The sequence below is a fragment of the Pongo abelii genome, chromosome 4 (assembly GCF_028885655.2).
Source record: "Pongo abelii isolate AG06213 chromosome 4, NHGRI_mPonAbe1-v2.0_pri, whole genome shotgun sequence".
NCBI lineage: Eukaryota > Metazoa > Chordata > Mammalia > Primates > Hominidae > Pongo > Pongo abelii.
The window spans coordinates 63984558-64002951 of record NC_071989.2 but is presented as its reverse complement, the minus strand read 5'-3'; the positions used below and the strand labels follow the sequence as shown (position 1 = coordinate 64002951).

At 43.1% G+C, this 18394-nt stretch overlaps 1 protein-coding gene across 1 annotated transcript in view; it reads left to right on the top strand.

The window, feature by feature from the left end:
* The first annotated feature begins 2818 nt into the window (after positions 1-2818).
* The window catches only part of LOC112133484 (chondroitin sulfate proteoglycan 4-like), a 95012-nt gene continuing 79436 nt past the window's right edge, over positions 2819-18394 (top strand). Inside the window, exon 1 of the mRNA XM_054555559.2 lies at positions 2819-3013. The gene's annotated coding sequence lies outside the window, so the exon portion shown is untranslated. The remainder of the gene's footprint in view (positions 3014-18394) is intronic.

Here is an 18394-nt window from a genome sequence, read left to right as displayed (position 1 = left end):
TTTTCCCATTTGCTTCTTGCCCCAGTCCTACAGGAGGTCACATTATTTTCTCCATTTACAGATGGGGAAACAGAGGCAAAACTACCCCTAGATCACACAACTAGTGAAGAGCAGTGACAAAAACTTGAACTCAGGGTTTTAGAACTTTCCAGGATTCCCTGAGTTGTGTAGAATTGTCAGAGAGGTGGCCTGAGCTGCTGGATAACGCAGCCGTTTCCAATCTATGATTTGAAGTAGTTCTCAGGAAATGGCTTACTAGGTGCTATGAAGCATCGTTCTCTGCACCCCAGGGATGTGGCATCCAGGGACACACAGGACCATGCTTTGCTTCTGTCTGTTTAGGCACTCATTGTTTGGGGGCGGCCATGGTGTTTCATCTCTGGGGATATCACCTGGTTCTCAAAAGTCTATCTGAAGAGTTTCATTAACTGAGTAGCACAAACAGGTTAGAAAAACAAAATGAACTGGATATAGAATACAATCCCTAATTCAAACATGATTTGGGCCCTTTGCTGTTGCTGTTGTTGTTAAAGAAGTTAAAGGCAGCTTATTAATGCCAATCAATTTACATATAGTCCCGGGAGTCTTTATACTCCGCCAGAGTAGCTTGAAGCTAGAGGCAAGAATTTGGACTTCAGTATCTGACACAAGTTTCTCTTTTTGTTTTTGTTTTGACTTTGGCCTTTTGAGCATCACACTGATTTTCCTTCAGGACACATAAAGGCAAATAGACCAACAAAAAGAAGTTACTGAGATTGGGCCTTAAATTTAGAGATGAGGAAAGGGGAACATTTACTTGCAATTTTTTAGAACTGCGTGACAATGTAGAGTATGGTAGGTGTGGTGGAATCTCCAAATATGGCGGCCATCACTTTCTTCTCTCTCTGTATGTGTGTGCTGCTGCATCGATCAAGAGATGGAATCCATTTCCTTTCCTCTTGAATCTGGGCTGGCCTTGTGAGTTACTTTGACCAACAGAATTGGCAGAAATGACACTTAGCCAGTTCTAAACCTAGCTTTAAGAAGTCGTGCAGCTTTTACTTTCCTCTGGGAAGCCAGACTCCCTGCTCTTAAAGAAGCACAGGTTAGACCACTGTAGGAGGAGTGACTATATGGAAAGCAAGAGTCCACATGGAGGGACCAGACATGGGAGTGAAGTCTTCTTAGACCCTCTAGCCCAGGCCATCTGCAGCAGAGGGGCAGCTGAGTCAGTGACTCCAGCCAATGCCTTGCAGAACAGAATTGCTCAACCAAGTCTTAACTCAAAACCGGACCTGCAGACTTGTGGGAAAGAATATATCATTATTGTTTTAACTAGTGAGTTTTTGGGTGGTTTGTTACAGAGCAAGAGATCTTTCTGCAACATGGGGTATGCCCCAGTAGCCTCTGAAGGGAAGACAATCTGGTCCATATTCTTGATATTAATCCCCAGAATAATGACAACAGTGCAAAGCTAACCAAAGCAAATAGAAATTTCAGAAGGGCTGCAGTACTGGTAACACCTCCAAGGAGGGCGCCCTTAGGAGCACACCTCCTTTCCATTTTTCTCTTCTGAAATAGCATCCTCTGATGATGGCATTTGCTGACTCCATTCAAGCGAATCCCAAATCTTCATTTCAATGCAATTAAAAAATAGTTATGGAGCCCCTTCTTTGTGCCAGGTACTTTTCTAGGAGCTGGAGGTGGAGCCCTGGACTTGAGAGACAGGACATGCTCAAATGGATCTGAGACTCTAGGTGGAAGCCAGAGAAAAAATTACAAATATGGTGAGTGTCATAAAAAGGGAGGTACAGGGAGCAAAAAATGGGAAGGTTTCTCTGAGGCAGTAGACTTTAGGTTAAGGCTGGATGAGGACTAGAGCTTAGCCAGGTGAGAGGGTCTGTGGAGGGGGGTGGGGGTCAGGCAGAGGCAGTGGGAAGAGCTGCAGAGATCTCCACTCAGGCCTGAGGCAGTGGGGCCCAGCTCTGCAAAGCTGAGGTAAGATGGCCTCACACAGTCTCCCAGAGGCCAGGTGTGCTGTGCAGCTGTTTCCAGGCACGCCTTGTTCTCTCTCTCCTTCCAGAATCAGGACCTATTCAGGAGCTTGAAATGGCTGTGTGGTTGTTTCCTTTCTTTCTAGTCCAATAGTCTTACGCTTCCAAGTCTAGATTCTGCTCTGATTCTCGGGGCTCCTCAGGGTACTTGATGTTCCCATTCAGTCAGGTCCTGTGGGCTTTGTAAGCAGGGGTCCTGTGACCAGCCTTTTCTTTGGTCCTGGGTATGTGGCTATTTCATTTCCCCTGAGTTCAGTCTCCTTTTTGAATCAGCACACACGGTGGACTCATTCTTATTCTCCATCTCTCTCTCATTCTCTTACACACACACACACACACACACACGTGTCAACAATATCTTTTAAGTCAAAAGCTCATGGAGGAACAAAGAACACCATGCCCTGCACTCTCTTTTTCTTTTCCAGCCACTAGAGACTGCTTCTAGAAATGTTCAGGCTCTCTGAGATATTTTTAAGTTATCAAACATGGACCCTACCACTTAGCTAAGATGATAAACCTGTAAGTCATATGCCTCATCTGAGATTTAGTTTCATCATGTACAAACTGAAAAAAATATGCCTGTCCCTTTAAAGAGTTGTTGTAAAGAATAAAGTGATTTACATTCATGAAAATACTATTCAAATACTTATCTTATTTTTCTTTCTGGTCAGAGAATCCAAAGTAGCCTATGTCTCATACAAGCATGAATCATGATATTGAAAAGGTTAAAACAACAACTGCAACAAAATACACCAGCCAGATGGAGGCTGATGTCTGTGAAAAGCAGCTTCAGCTGTAGCCAATGATTTTAACTTAGGAGGTAAACACACAAAGGCTGGGGCCACTGGAAAAGGTACTTGGTTGGTGGTCAGAACAGCACTACAGACAGTGGAAACTTAATGAAGACTTTCTGCTTCTGTGGATGCAGACGATGGCAGTGAAGAGGATGATCATCATCAAAGGTCATCTCACATTTGAAGGTCAGTGCATGGAAGGGCTGTTGAGGAATGCAAGGATTCAGCCATTTTCCTGAGATGCTCTTGGGAAGTCTTCTCATGTCTATATTCACTGAGGAGTGGACAATTATTTTCCACCCATCTGGCTCTACTCTTTGGCTTTCCAATTTACTGCCTGACTACAGAGCCAATCAGCAGAGATTTGCAGTAGAATCTCTTGAGTTGGCTGAACACTGAGTCTGAAGCTATATTTAGAGTGCCACAGGCAATTAACCACACATCTCTCTTTCAATGAACCAGTTTTCCAGGGACTCAATGGTGGGCTGATATCTTGTGAAATAATCTTGTGGGTTTGTACAGAGGGTAATGGGCCACATCTCATGATTCAAGACGCATGGCCACCTTGAATGTACAGTCATAATTCCAGGCAAATAACCAGAAGTGTCTTAGGGGAAAGTCAGGTGAAACAGGATAGTCACTGCATCATCAAGCAGTACCAACCCAAGGCCTGTTCAACATCTCTGGTTGCAGCTGAAGTTCCTGGAGAAAATATATTGAGCTTTTGATGCTGCCAGCGTACAATTTAGTAAGTCGTTAACATGTTCCAAGAAATTACCTAGTGTTCTATTGACAATTCACATGTAGGGATTAGTTTAATTCTTATTTTAAAGCAAACTTTGTTTCCCTAAGAGCTACAACAGGGCTACAATGATGATAAAATACTAATCTGTGATTCAGCATCCACAAGCAAAATCACGAGGTCCTTAGCAGTGCCCATTGCCACAGACTGAAAAATAATCCTCTCCTTTTTCCAAAGGCATCTAGGATCTGGCATTTGCTCACTAATGGTTCATGCTGCTTTCTCCTTCTACCTCTGCCACCCTCACTGGGGCTGCCAGTTTCTAGGAGATGAGGCTGCTTAGTGTCTTGGCCAAAGACTGGCCCAGGAGTCAGAGGATGGGTTTATCCCCCAGCTTGGCTGTGTGACCCTGGGTGAACCACCCACCCAGCCTCTCTGTGTCCAAGGTTGGTGCCCTGTCCCTTTCTCTCATTATGTTCTTGCCGCTGGCAGTGCTATAGTTACAGGTATTAGTATGCATGGGCTCAATAATTCAACAGTCATTCAACAAATATTTACTAACTGCCCACTGTGTGCCAGATGCTGTTCTTAGTGCTTGCTGAAAAAACATATACATTCCTGTCCTCATGGAACTTCTAGTTGCAGGAGGTGGACTATACACAAGTAAACAAAATACATAGAATGTCAGAGGGGAGGAGAGCTGGGGAGGAAAGGAAAGCAGGGGAAAGACAGCCAGTGAGGGGTGGGGTCACTGTCATTTTAAAGAGAGGATTAGAGAAGCCTTCAAGGAGAAAATGACATTTGAGCAAAGCCCTAGAGTAGGGAAGAGCATGAACCATGAAGATTAGGGGAAGGAAGCTTTCCAGGCAGAGGTTACAGTGAGGGCTTGTAGGTTACACCTCACACTGGGTGGGGTGAGGCTGGAGGGTTTGCAGTGCAGCCAGGAGGCTGATGCTGCTGGAGCCCAGAGAGCCCGAGAAGACAGTGGTGGAAGAAGAGTTCTGACAATTAGGAGTGTGTTACAGAGGTTGGGCCGTGCCCACTGGATGGGCTGTTCAAGTCTTCGTCAGGACTTTTTCTCTGAGTGTGTGTTTGGTGGGGGGTTTGGGTGGGGACGGTGGATGGCAGGGTTTTAGCTGAAGAGAGATCTGAATTATGTTTAAAAAGATCGTGTTACCTGCTATGTTGAGAATAGACTTGGAGGAGAGGGTGGTGTTGCAAAAACAGAAACAGCCAAACCAGTTAGGAGGCATCTACCATAATCAGGACAATGCACAGTGGTGGCTTGGACCAGGGTAGCAGGGTTAATAGTCAGATTGTGGATTATTTTTAAGGCACAGCAAACAGGATGGGTAGGACAACTTCCCAAATCAGTATTTCCAGTTGAGCACTCTCCCAAGGGCCAGCCTGATGGTGTTAAACCACTACTGGACCACTCCACCTGAATGGCTTCGCAGAGTTCCAACTTTATCTTGCCCCAAACTAGCACCCTCTAACACTACTCCTACCCTAACCAACTGTCTTCTTATTTTTTTCTGGACATAGCTCTTTAGAATCCTATGAGCCTTACTCTCCATATAGAATAGTTGATACATTCTAAAGATTATTTCCTCATCGCCATTTGAATCTCATCTTTTCTAATTCCTTTCTAATTCTACTGCCATAACTGTAGTTAGACTTCCCTTATCTCGCTCCTCAAGACTCAGTTCCACAAATCCTGAGTAGCTGTTATATGCAAGGCACTGCTGGAAGTGCAAGGAGTCAAATACAACCCCAGTCCCCAAGGCAGTTAGCTAATAATGAGATGAGACCATAGTGAGAGAGGCAAGCACCAAGCTGGTCACCAAGCAGCCACCTCAAGGCATGGCCCCCATTTCCCTGATCACACCACAGAAGGGGCTGGTGCTCACACCACCCGTGAATGCTGACCTGAAAGAGGGCCCGAGCCCTGTCAGGTTGCTATTGCATCCCAGCTCTGGCTGAGTGCTTCCTTGTCTGCAGCTTAACAGACCCGCAGCCATTATCCCGGAAGACAGAACTCACTGTAGTGCAAGGACCACATCTCTGGATTCACCTACATCGGGGCTTGAATCTCAGCTCTGTCATTCATTCCCTTCAGGCCTTTGAGTGGGTTGCTTACTTTTCTCCAAGCAAGTTTTCCAAAGCTTAAGGACTATAAATATGAAGTGGCTTGCACAGACTTGGCATTTGACAAACAGTAACTAATATTAGATGTCACTGTCTCCCCATTCTGATCTACCTTTCACAATGCCACTAGGTTCGTTTGCCTAAAACACAGGTCTTACATTATTGTATTGTCTGCATGATAATTTACCATAAAAAATGCCTTGATACAGGAATGTGATGCATGTATGTTAGTAAATTTTAAACCACATCTCTTTTTGAGTTTTTTGACATCCTTAAGCATTTTTACTAATAGAAATCATCTAATCTTCTCTTTAAAATAAGCAAATGGTAGGAAAAATTTTTTTTTTCTCTTCTTATATCTTTTTAGATTGATTAGTAAATCTGAAAGTATTTATTATATACCTGATAGGTCCATGGACTGGGCAATAGAAGATAAGAAAGATATAATATTTGTCTCCTGCTTTTAAGTGTCTTTTAAGTTGAATGGGAGAGGCTAGAGTCATATATAAAACAATTAGAACAATATATCTGGAAGAATAAAAGGAGTTTCTATGGGAACCGTGAAACTCACACTGTGTACTGAAGATTGGATAGATTGAGATAGGTGGAAGGCAGAGAGAAGAAATTCCAATTTGGATCAATGATGCTGTAGTCTAAGCTTGTCCAACCCGCCCACACGCGGCCCAGGACAGCTTTGAAAGTGGCCCAGTACAAATTTGTAAACTTTCTTAAACATTATGAGACTTTCTCTTATTATTATTTTTTTAGTTTGTCAGCTATCGTTAGTGTTAGTGTATTTTATGTGTGGCCCAAGGCAATTCTTCTTCTTCCAATGTGGCCCAGGGAAGCCAAAAGATTGGACACTCCTGGTAGTCTGTTATCTTCAACTCTCTGTTGTAGTCTATTTTCTCATTCACTGTCATTCAGCAAATTCTGTACTGAAGGTTTAGCTTCATTAAATACTCTACTGAATTACAAATTGATTTGTGATCTTCCACAAACCTCCTTCTGCAATACTTGGGAATTTCAACCCTCTGTGTCATTTTCTACTACGCTTTGTTGAAAGTAGGACCTGTGTTGGACAAACAAAGCCTGATAAAAAAGCCGAGTTACATATCAGCTTTTCCTTCTCTGGGAGTGTCAAACACCCATGTAAAGCAGTTTTCCCCATGGAACCCAAACAGCTTAGGTTTCCAGTTTTAAGTCAGGAGATTTCTCTTATGCAATTTATTCCCACTATTTTTCTCATTTCACATTGGAATGTTGATCTTAAGCAACTGTCACTCCTACAAAAATACACAGGGCATCTTTTAGCACAGTATCGCTTTTTATTTCATTTGGCTGGTAAAGACAGCTTTGTACAAGGGAATTTAGAACCTGTCAACCGAATTTTGGTTAATCTCACTTGAGTTTAAAGAGACTAGATTCCTGTTTCCCTTCATTTTCCTAGAAGTGAGATCTAAATTCAGTTTTATTTCATAGAGCTTGTTGGACATAGGGCTGGCTCCAAAGACAGCACATTAAAGTAGCAGTTATTTTCTTAAAACCTAATGGCGCCCTCAAGCGGCACATTCCATTTCAAGATTTTCAATCTCATGGCAGTCTTCCTAAATTTTGTTTCTTAGAAGCAGGATAAATTATTTTTTTGAAAGATTAAAGCAATCAGTTAGGTTTATTATTTTTAAAGATGACAATGCAAATTCCTCCTTATTAGTCTTCAATCCCTGAAGGCTCAAGATGTTTCTTGCCTCCTGTTGCCATGAGAAGGAAACCTAGAGGCATGCACTGATGCTACACGGCACGACCGGTGGATGATTTCTCAGAACGTTCTCATGGGAAGTGTGGGTGCACTCTTAGAATCAGTCATTACCGCGGAGTTGATGTTTGAACAAGGGAGGGGGCTTGAGAAACTAGGTAAAAATATGCTTTGAAACTAAGCATGTTCTGGCCTTCTTTCTCCTACACATGCAGTTTTAAGAAGGCACAGTGATTTATACTTCACAAGGTAGTAAATAGTGCTGAATTCTTTGGTTTCCTCTGAAGCATCAGTGATCAAGTTACTGGTGGGATGAATGAACCACTTTGGTGATTGTTTTTCCAGGGTGACTTTGAACACAAAATCTTTGAAGTGTTCTAGTGGATGGATTTAGAGCTTCCCACAGGCTGGCAAACTATTCACAAGACCTCCTCACATTTCCCAGTTCAGTAGGAGTGAGGTGGCCTATGTGAGAGGTAGGAGAGCCACGGGCTGTGGGTAGTCCAACATCTGTTGCATGGGTGTTTTATTAGTCACTTGGTCAAAGAATCAGCTCCCTGAGAGGCTGGGAGGATCTGCATCTCCCTCAGTCAACCAGGCTGAGTGGCCTGATTAAAAGTCAGCACACACCTGGCTTGGTACATGCAGACACCATCTGAAGTCTGGGAGGGCAAATTGCTTCTGACAATGTCAGTCACGGGAGGGACCTGGAGTGACTCTCACGCTTGCACCTTCTCACTAACTTTGGCATTTTATACAGATCCCACAGAAGGGTCAAAGCAATTATCTAAGAGCTTAAAAACTACAGAAATGAGAAAGAAACCTTTCAAATTATCATTGCTTTGATAATGGAGCATCAATTTCAATGCAATGTCATGGAGGTTTATGCACAAGTCAGGAGGTGCACTGGTTTAGTAAATCAGAAGGATTTTGTTGTTGCTAAGCTCATTAACATTCCCAGAAGAGCAATGAAAATACCACTTTGCTGGCTATGGCCTTACAGGTGACCACACTGAATGCAGATGAAAAGAAGCCGAAAGAGTCAAGAAAGAGAAAACACAAATTCAGGTGTGTTTAGTCGGTGTGAAAGATAAAGAGTTCCCCGATTCTCATGTTCTCTCTTCAGGGAAGGGAACTGTGTACCTTCTCCTTTTTTTTTTTTTTGTTCACATAAGGTTAATTGCATAAAGTGAAAATCCACTGGAAGACTGGAGGAGTTTCATCATGAAGGGTGAAGGCTCATGCGCCATACTTTCATAAATGTGTGTGCCTGGGAGGAGGGGACAGAAAGGATGGGACATCCCTGCTAGCTCTTCCATGGAAGGCTGAGCAAATAGCAGGGAAAGGATAGAGACCTGGAGTCACTCTTTGGGATTTAGGCTCATGATTCATACTGGCCACTGGAGGGTGCCCCTCTGCAGTCATCACTGCTCAGAAGCCCAGACTCAAATTCCACTGGTACAGATGCAGCTTTTTAATGTGTTGCAGAGTTTCTCAACTTCAGCACTATTGATATTTTGGCTCAGATAATCTTTATGATAAGGGGGCTGTCCTGTGCATTGTAGGATGTTTAGTAGCCTATCTGACCCCTAACCACTAGATGCCAGTAACACCTGACCGCCCAGTGATGACTATGAGAAATATCTCCAGATAGTGCCAAATGTCCCTGGAAGGCAAAACTGACCTTGATTGACATCGGTCAGTCCATTGTTCTATGGCTCAAATGCCCTTTCCCAAAAGATTCTTGTTTAGCCTGGAGTCAATGGACACAGCATTAGAAAGAAACAAAAATTGTTTTGGCCAAGTCTCTATTCATTTTCCAGTTAAACCCCAGCTACAGGATTCCCAGCCTAGGCGGCTTTGATCAAGTCCATCCAATATGATATATGGGTCCATCCCACCTTCTCTCTCTGCAGCTATTCCATCCCCTCTTTTCAGAGCTCCTCCTCCAAATCCTCCAAGGGTGCAGATTACCAGGAAGTGAGGCATTTTGTAAACTGCTTTACACTAAGGCATGTTTGTCACCTGGACTACTGCAGGGGATCATCATGCTGAGGGATGTGCACATTTAAAATGAGGGAATGGCCTGACAGAGGGTATTGTCTAAACTTGCTAAATACTAATCTCTAGCAGCAGGATCCCAGGCACCATGTTATCTCTAAAATGGAGGACATTAATAGTGTTTCCCTCATAAAGCAACTGTGTGGAGGGAGTAAAGCACTTACAGCAGTGCCTGAAAAAAGTAAACACTCTTGAAATGCTAATCATCCTGTTTTTGTTGTTGTTATTACCATTATTATTTTTCTTATCTATCCAAGAGACATGTTTGGAAAGAGGTATGATAGCTTTGAGCTTGAACCAACTTCCCATAAAGTTATCCTTGTCTTTAGTCTCTAACCTCTAATGCTGCATCTGGATACTTGAAACAAACCACCATTAAGCAGAACTTAATGCTGAAAAACGAATCCACCTTGAAATCCCCCCCCCCTTCGAATATACCTTTGAATATTCTACCTTGAGTCCAAAAATCATTGAATAAATGAATGAATGAATGAGCTATAGGTAAAATGGAAACAAATATTTGTGAAGAAGCTATACTATGCAAGGTGCCATGGGGCCATCTAGAATATTAGACATAATTTTATGACTAATAAAGATACAGGCACTCAAATCACCAGGTCACCCCGCAGGGTGTAATGAAAGTTGAGAAGAGTATAAGGTATACGGGAGTGACAAGGCTGGAGAGGTGACTTTCCCACACAGCAGTTTGGTGGAAAGGCACTTGGGAGTTGAGGGCAGGGGACAGGAGTATTCTAAGCCTTTCTTTTGGGCCCTTGGGTTTTATTGCATTACCAGGAAGCAGCTGCCCCTCAATTACAGAGCCAGAGACGCAGTGCAGTGGAAGTGTCAGTTTCACTTGTGCCATCTGTAGAATCTGAAACCTCAAACTCATACAGAGACCACAGCGCACTTTCTGAGCCTTCCAGTCATGCCGCCTGCATTCATGTTCTTTGTGGTTTCTGAGAAATGCTGCATAGTGAGCAAATGAACTAAATCACAAGTTGTGCTGAGCCAGAGAAATAGGAGCCTTCTTGGAAGTGCACAGCTGTTGTCTAATTTTCCCAGTCTCTTCCAATTCAAGCAGAGAAGTGTGTTGAAAATCTGTGTGTGTGCATGTGTACGCATGCCAGAGAGAGGGGGAGAGAAAGAGAGAATGCCAATTGCTTTATTTTGGAAGGAAGATGAGGGCTACCCAGAAGTGAGAAACATTAGTGTTTATTCCTATTTTAACAGCAGAGATTCAATGTTCTGTAGCCTGTGGGTTAATTTACTTTAAAACAATTTGTTTAAGATAGATAGCAGATTTTAAGTACTTATCACAAACAAAAAAGAAAAAGAAAGGTAACAAAGATGATGGGCATGTTACCTCATTTGATTGTAGTAATCACTTCACTATGCATATGCGTATCAAGATAAGTATACCAAAACACCATGTTATACACTTTAATATATATAATAAAGCAACAATAACAAATAACGTAATTTGTATAAACTATATAATTTTTGTGTACAAGTTAACTCCATCATTTTAGAGGTGATTAATAGTCTTTGAAATCATGAGGTTATTAATTAGCTATGCAGAATCCTGAACAGAAACTTAAACCTCAAAAGCTAATTTCTTGGCACTTACTGAAATAAAGCCTGAGAGCATTTGTAAGTTAGCAGAAGGGATGTCAGAAATAATTTTAAGTGCTGAAATTCATGATGTGAAGGAGAGTTTGACTGGAAGCTTAGTATAGGACTCACTGGTCCTTTCATGAACATTCAGTGGCATATGTGAATGAAGGTTAAGAATCTGGTCAGCCCAGGACTCTAACAACTGCTTTCCAGGTTGAAAATTCCTTGGGTTCTTCTTTCGCAGGCTTCATGGAGGATTTTTGTCACCAATTTGACTACAAAGATGAGCATTCACTCACCCTGGAATGTGCCTTTCATGTAAGGGGTGATTGTGTGGCTAAGGCAGAGAGTGGGACCTCTTCTGCTACATGCAGGCTGTGGGACTGAATTGTGACTTCAGGTGGAATTTGCCCCTTTTGTTGTTCTGCACCTGATGGTGAGAGTGTGGTGAAGGGAACGTCTAACTCCACGCACTTAGAACCTCCAGAGGATCATCAGCTTTCGATATTTACCAGAAAAATAGCCTGATGTTTGCTGAATGGCCAAATGGACTTAGGCTAGTTTGCAGCAGTGTAAGCAGCAGCTGCTCGATGGTAATGCAGGACGGGGAGCTGGTGAAGATGTTTTGTTCAAAAGTCTCATTTTGCAATACAGGCTTTCTGAGGAGGAGGGAGGCTGGACTGTGTTCTGTGAAGCAACTGTCTGATACAGAGAGTCACAGTCAGGAGGGTCTCTTGGCTTCTGAGAAAGGTTTAATGATGAGCCACGAGTTGCAACCTCCCTGGACAGAGGATGTGGGCGCACCACAGCTGTTTCTGGGCTACTGCTGCATCAGACGCCATTTACCCAGCAGCTGAGCATGACGGATACCTTGTAGGTACCGGGCACAGTGCAGGTACCTACAGTGCCTTGTATTTACCTTGACGCAGGGTATGGGAGGTAGCATAATGTGGTGGCTAAGGGCTTTGGTTTCAGAGACCTGGCTTTTCATCCTGACTCACTGATAGAAAAGGAAGAGAAGCAGGAAGGAAATTCATTCCTTATTCCATGGGTTCTTGAGTCAGAACTTATTCTTTCTATTTTGTAAAAATAGAAGCTGTCACCCCATTACTAAATAGGAGGAGGGATGATGGGGTTACAGGGCTAGAAGAATGAGAAAAAACCGGTGTCATTCAGAATGTCAGCTCCTGCAGTTTTCGCAACTGCTCCTGTTACTGTGTGGCCTACAATGAACATCTGTGTGGATTGGACTTATGGGCTAATCCTGCACCTAACCTTGGCTGAAGGAAGTACCTCATATGGCCTTGAGTCTCCAGAGCTGCCTGTCAGAAGAAACAGAAGAAATTCCCACTGGCTGCTGTCAATCCACTGACCTGCTTTAACTTTCTTCCTTCATTGTAAGGGCTTGCTCCCAAATGCTCTGTGAGGACACTCGTTGAAGTGGCTATCATTGATTTATATTTCTGTGTGAGGAATTCCAGCCCCTTTCTTCAGGGTAGGTTTTTACTCTAAGAAATTATGAAGATGGCAGAGGAATAGAAGGGTCCCCATGGGAACAAGAGCAGGACTGGCATTTGGGGATATTAAGATACACACTTTACTGACTTCTAAATTTTCCTTGAGGTCTCTGAGATCTGCCGTAAAATAGTTTGGCTGGCTTTCAATTACTCTCCTATGAAAATGATAAACTGACAACTTCAAACAGAAAAAAATTTCATATTAATTTCTTCATTTCTTCATCAACTACTTATTGAGTACATGCTGTGTCAGCCACTGATCCAGACCCTGGGGAGATAACACAGCATTGATGATCACTTGGATTAGAGCAGCAACAGAGATGGAGAGAAGCAGATTGATTTGAGGATTTGAGTCATGTTTAGATGTAGGGCTAACAGGACTTTGGGTATAAGGAAAAGAGATGAATGAGTGTTGATTCCTAAGGTTTGGACTTGAACCATGAGATAGATGGTGGTGCTATTACAGAGATGAAGGGGATGAGAGGAGGACCAGACTTGCAGAGCAGAAATCAAGGCTTCCATTTTTGTCACATTAATTTTGAGATGACTATTTGACAACTGGGGGAAAATGGCAAGCAGGCCTATCTTATTCAGTTCAGGCTGTCATAACATAAGGCCCCATGGACTGGATGGCTTAAATAACAAACATTTATTTCTCATAGTTCTAAAAGCTGGGAAGTCCAAGATCAAGGTGCCTGCACATCCAGTGTCTGGTGAGGGCATTCTCCTTGGTTTGTAGACAGCTGTCTTCTCATTGTATCCTCACATGGTAGAGAACGGAGAGAGGAAGCTAGCTCTCTGGTCTCTCCCGATAAGGAAACTAATCCCATTAATGAGGGCTCCATTTTGAAGATCTAATTACCTCTCAAGGGCCCCACTCCTAATACCATCACATTGAGGGTTAGGATTTCAGCATATGAATTTGGGCAGGGAGGTGGTGGAGAAGGCCAGACATTTGGTTCATAACAAGGGCTTTGGATACACAAGTAAGGCTGAAACCCAGGGGGCCCCTCAGAACCAGAAGTATGAATTTGGGAGTCCTTTCCATGTAGTACTTCAAACCACGGGGAGGGAAAAAGTTTGTAGATGGAGAAGAAGAGAGCAGGCAGGGCTGAGCTCTGAGTGCAGAGATGGCTTAGAGGACATGGAGTTAGCAGAGGAGACTAAGCAGGTGCAGTCACTGAAGTGGGAGGTTAACACAGAGCCTGTTGCTTTATGGAAGCCAGGAAAGGAAAGGATTTCAAGGAAAGAGCAGTGAGTTTGAATGCTACCGAATGTAGGGCGAGATGAGAACAGAGTACCATCAGCTGTGGTGATTGATGCTTTCTGCTCTCATCTCATCCTACCTTCAGCAGCTCAGCAGGAAACAGAAATTATACTGCCCTGATTGGATGGGTGCAGAGAGAAGGGGACATCATGTGCTTCAAAGAGTTGGATCAGAAGAGTAGGGGGGAAGTTAGGTATGGTGAGGGGACTATAATATCAGGAAAGGGATTTTTAGGATTAGAATATCCTTTTTAGCTGGAAAAATAGAGAGGGAGATATTGAAGATTGCAGGAGAGAGAGAGAGAGAGAGAGAGAGAGAGATGCCTTGAAGCAGCAGAAGGGAATGGGATCTAGAGGCAAGTGGAGGTTTGCCCTGAATAAGTAACTCCAGTGCCTGTAACAAGATGCCGGGAGCAGGGATGACGAGGCTGGGTTGAGGTTGGTCAAAAAGAGACTAAACCCCAAAAGAGGTGAGAAAGCGGAGACAGTGAACGGAAATGACGCTTTCCAAAAGACTTCTTTCTCTGTGCTAAAGGAAAGGATACATGTTGGGCTATGGAAATGGGATGGAATTTGGAGTTAAAACACTTGAGTCCCAGGATTGAGACTCATCTCAAACTACTGAGTGTAGCTTACCTGCCCAACAGATTTTTCTGAGGGGAAAAAAGGGGCAATTCACCTACTTGAAAGAATCAAGATGTAATTATTCTCTTAGAATATCTCCACAATTTGATCATGAGGGCTTACCAAAATTTCATGAAAACAGACATTGCATGAATACTCTTAGTATCCACTTATTCATTCATTCATTCCACAGATAGTCATTGAAAACCCATTATGGCCCAAGCACTGCTGCAGGCATTGGGGTTACTGCAGTGACCATACCAAGTCTCTGCCACATAGAGTTTACATTAGAGTGGGAAGGAAAACTATAAATAAGGATCTATGTATACCAGATGGTTATCAATGTTGCGGAGAAAAAGCAGTTTATGCAGAATGGAGGAGTTGTTATCTATGGCGACTATGGGAGTCCTCACCAGTTACAGTACATTTAAGCAGAGACAGCAGCATGGGACAAGCCATGAGGACGCAGATGCTCCTCATTTTACAATGGGGTTATATCCCTAGAAGCCCATCAGTAACTTCATAAGCCTATCATGGGTTGAAAATATTGTTAGTCAACAGTGTGTTTTCAACTTACGGTATTTTCAATTTACAATGGGTTTATCCAGATGTAACCCCATCAGGAGCTGAGGAGTGTACTGAATGCGCATCACCTTTGCACCATTCATAGCAGAGACATTGAATGTTGAACCTTGCTAAGTTGGATGCTGTCTGTATTATGAGCATCACAAGCAGAGGAAACTGCAAGTGTAAAGAGCCTGTGTCCTTGGGGTATTTGTCTACTATGAGATTGACTCTTCTTTTATACTCCACTCCAGACATACGTGGCATCTTGTTATTCCTCAGAGCTTCAAGTTTGACAAACTACTATATAGAAAGAAGAATTAATGTCTAGTGAAATAATACATTGCTAAAGTTTGACTAGGAAAAGTATGTAATTGCCACTCCTCCCATATGGCCCTCTGAAGTTTGCTAATTTGGGACTATAGTATTTGCATTCTCTAGTAATCCCTAGACTTCCCCTTCCCTGACTACCACAATATCCCCCAACCTCCGCCTATGAATTACAAAATTCCTGCACCCCTCTTGATGCATAGGCGGTGGAGGAGGGGGTGGAGGAGGGGATGTCTTTGGTTGTATCAGTATGTAAAGAAAGTCTGCAGTTTTCATGTGTTAAGGATCTGGGATGTGCTGTTTGCTAGACACCTAGACACTTCCTTCCCTCCTTCCCACAGTGCTGTCCTTATGGTAAATTCTGAGGCTGTAACCTTAGAATTTTTTCCACAGAGCAGTAAATGAGAGGGAGGTGATAGAAGGTCAGAGGTGGGTGCGGGTCACTCAGGGCTTTGTAGACTATTGTCCACAAAGAGCACTGGCTTTTCCTCTGAGAGATACCTCAAACCACAGTGTTTAAGATGTTCTTACCTGTATGGAGGAGGAAGCATGGATAGATGCCATTGTCCCCATGCTACCCAATCACCAGAACTCTCAAATCTTAAGTATCTCTAGTCTGCTACTTCACCTGCCTAGAAAAACCCCAACCCTGGATCAATACTATTTGCATCTTCTGGGTCTGATGTGGGGTCTGCATTACAGGAGAAAATGCCACAGTTGTGCAGGCTGACAAAACACCAACCTTGCCCTCGCATGTGCGTGCACACACACACACACACGTAATAGAGTGAACATATAATTTATTATTCCAACTGGGACATTGTTGAGAATGAATAATTATAACAGAGCAATAGGCACAAACTAGGACTGTCTTGGACACACCAGGAGTAATGGTCAACCTACTCATAAGCAATTTTACATAACAGAGGGAAAGGGAAAGAAGTTCAGACCAAGGATAATTCCAAACCTTCCAGGCTTGTGTTATGCCCATCTACATTTTGCATCCCATTCCATAGAGAAAATTGAAGCATCCAAGCTCAGCTTCTTGTACTCTGACCTATAGACTTGTCATATATCCAAATTCATCCTCCCTTCCTCCCTTGTTAAGGGTAAACCTCCAACTGCCTCTGGACTCCATTCCCTTCTGCCTCTTCAAGGCATCTCTCTCTCTCCCTCTCTCTTAATCTCCAATATCTCCTTCTTTATTTTTCCAATCTAAAAGCATGCTCTAATCCTAAAAATCCTTTTCCTGGTATTATACTCCCCTCACCATAGCTAACTTCTCTCCTACTCTTCTGATCCAAACTCTGTGAAGCACATGATGTCTCTTTCTCTTTGCACCCATCCAATCAGGGCAGTATAATTTCTGTTTCCTGCTGAGATAATAAAGCTACTCTCATCAAGGTTAGCTCTACAGCTGTAGCCTCCAAATGGTCAAAACCACTGGAAAATTTCCATCCTTATCTTATCTGATGTCTCATGATGGCTTTAGCATTGCTGAGTGATTCTAAGGGACATTCGTGACTTCCTCATCGTCCATGGTTCTCTTGGTGCCTCTCTTAGGCTGCTTGTTTGTTGTCCCCTCTGGGGTCAATCACCACCAGTTGTTGAGTTAATATCACATAAAAATACTGGTGGGGAATCTCCAATCTGAAAATCTGAAATCCAAAATCCTCCAAAACTGGAAACTTTTTGAAAGCCGACATGATTTCTCACTTGGAAAATTCCACACCTTACCTCATGTGACAGGCTGTAGTAGAAAATGCAGTCAAAACTTGATTTCATGCACAAATTAAAGTTATTGTATAAACTTACCCTTGGGCTATGTGTATAAGGCATATATAAAATACAAATGAATTTCCTGTTTAGACTTGGGTCACATCCCAAGATATCTCATTAGGTACATGAACATATGTTAAAATAAAAAAAAAAATTCTGAAATTTGAAACACTTCCAATCCCCAGAATTTCAGATAATGGATACTCAATCTGTATAAAACATTTGGCTGCGTCTACTTCCTGCAGATGGCACCAGAGACACAGGATCATACGCAGGTGGACTGAGAATTGGCTGTGGAAAAGCATGCAGTTCCTAGCTACTCTGCAGGCTGAGGTGGGAGAATCATTTGAGCCCAGGAATTCGAGGTTACAGTGAGCTATGATCACACCACTGCACTCCAGCCTGATTGACAGAGTGAGACCCTGTCAAGAAAGAAAATGAAAGAAAGAAAGAGAGATAGAGAGAGAGAGAGAAGCAAGCAGTTCTCTTTATTTCTGACTTGAAAACACTCAGATCTCTGAATCTGGAGGGGCCAGGGAGGTCTCTTTAGTGTACATTTCTTTCCAAGTCTCACTCAGTTGTGGGATGAAGGTAGGACTGAGTCATACGTGTAAATTGTATAAAAGGGAGGCAAGACAGCTGTAAATGATTCTTTGGAAAGCAGAATGCAACAATTTTAAATCAATTTTCTAGTTTTAAGATAGCTGAAAATAGTTTCCTGTGTCTTCTTGTACTTCTTTCACTAGGGTTACTAGAGGCAGCTTTGTGTTAGAAATGCAAGTTCAGCAGAAACATGTCTTCCCCTAATGAGGCCTGGTGCCTGCTGGTATTATGTCTGAGCCACTGGGGCTGCTCCATGGGGAAGGGTGGTAGAGGCACTCTCTGGTTTTCCAGTGGCTGAGAAGTTCACATATTAAATGGCCTAAACCACCAAGGGTTCTGGATGGGTCCTAACTCCATATGGACCTTGTGGGTGGGTTTGTGGGGAGCAGTTTACCACTCAGAGCTGGCCATGTGGGCCCCCTCATTGCTCGATGGGTGGCTTCCCCTCACAGCCTGTGGACTGATGAAGACTTGATTCTGAGCAAAGCTAAGCGGGAGACGAGACAGTCAGAAGCAGAGGGCTCTCCAGTTCTAGGGAGTTTATAAGAATTCCCATTGTG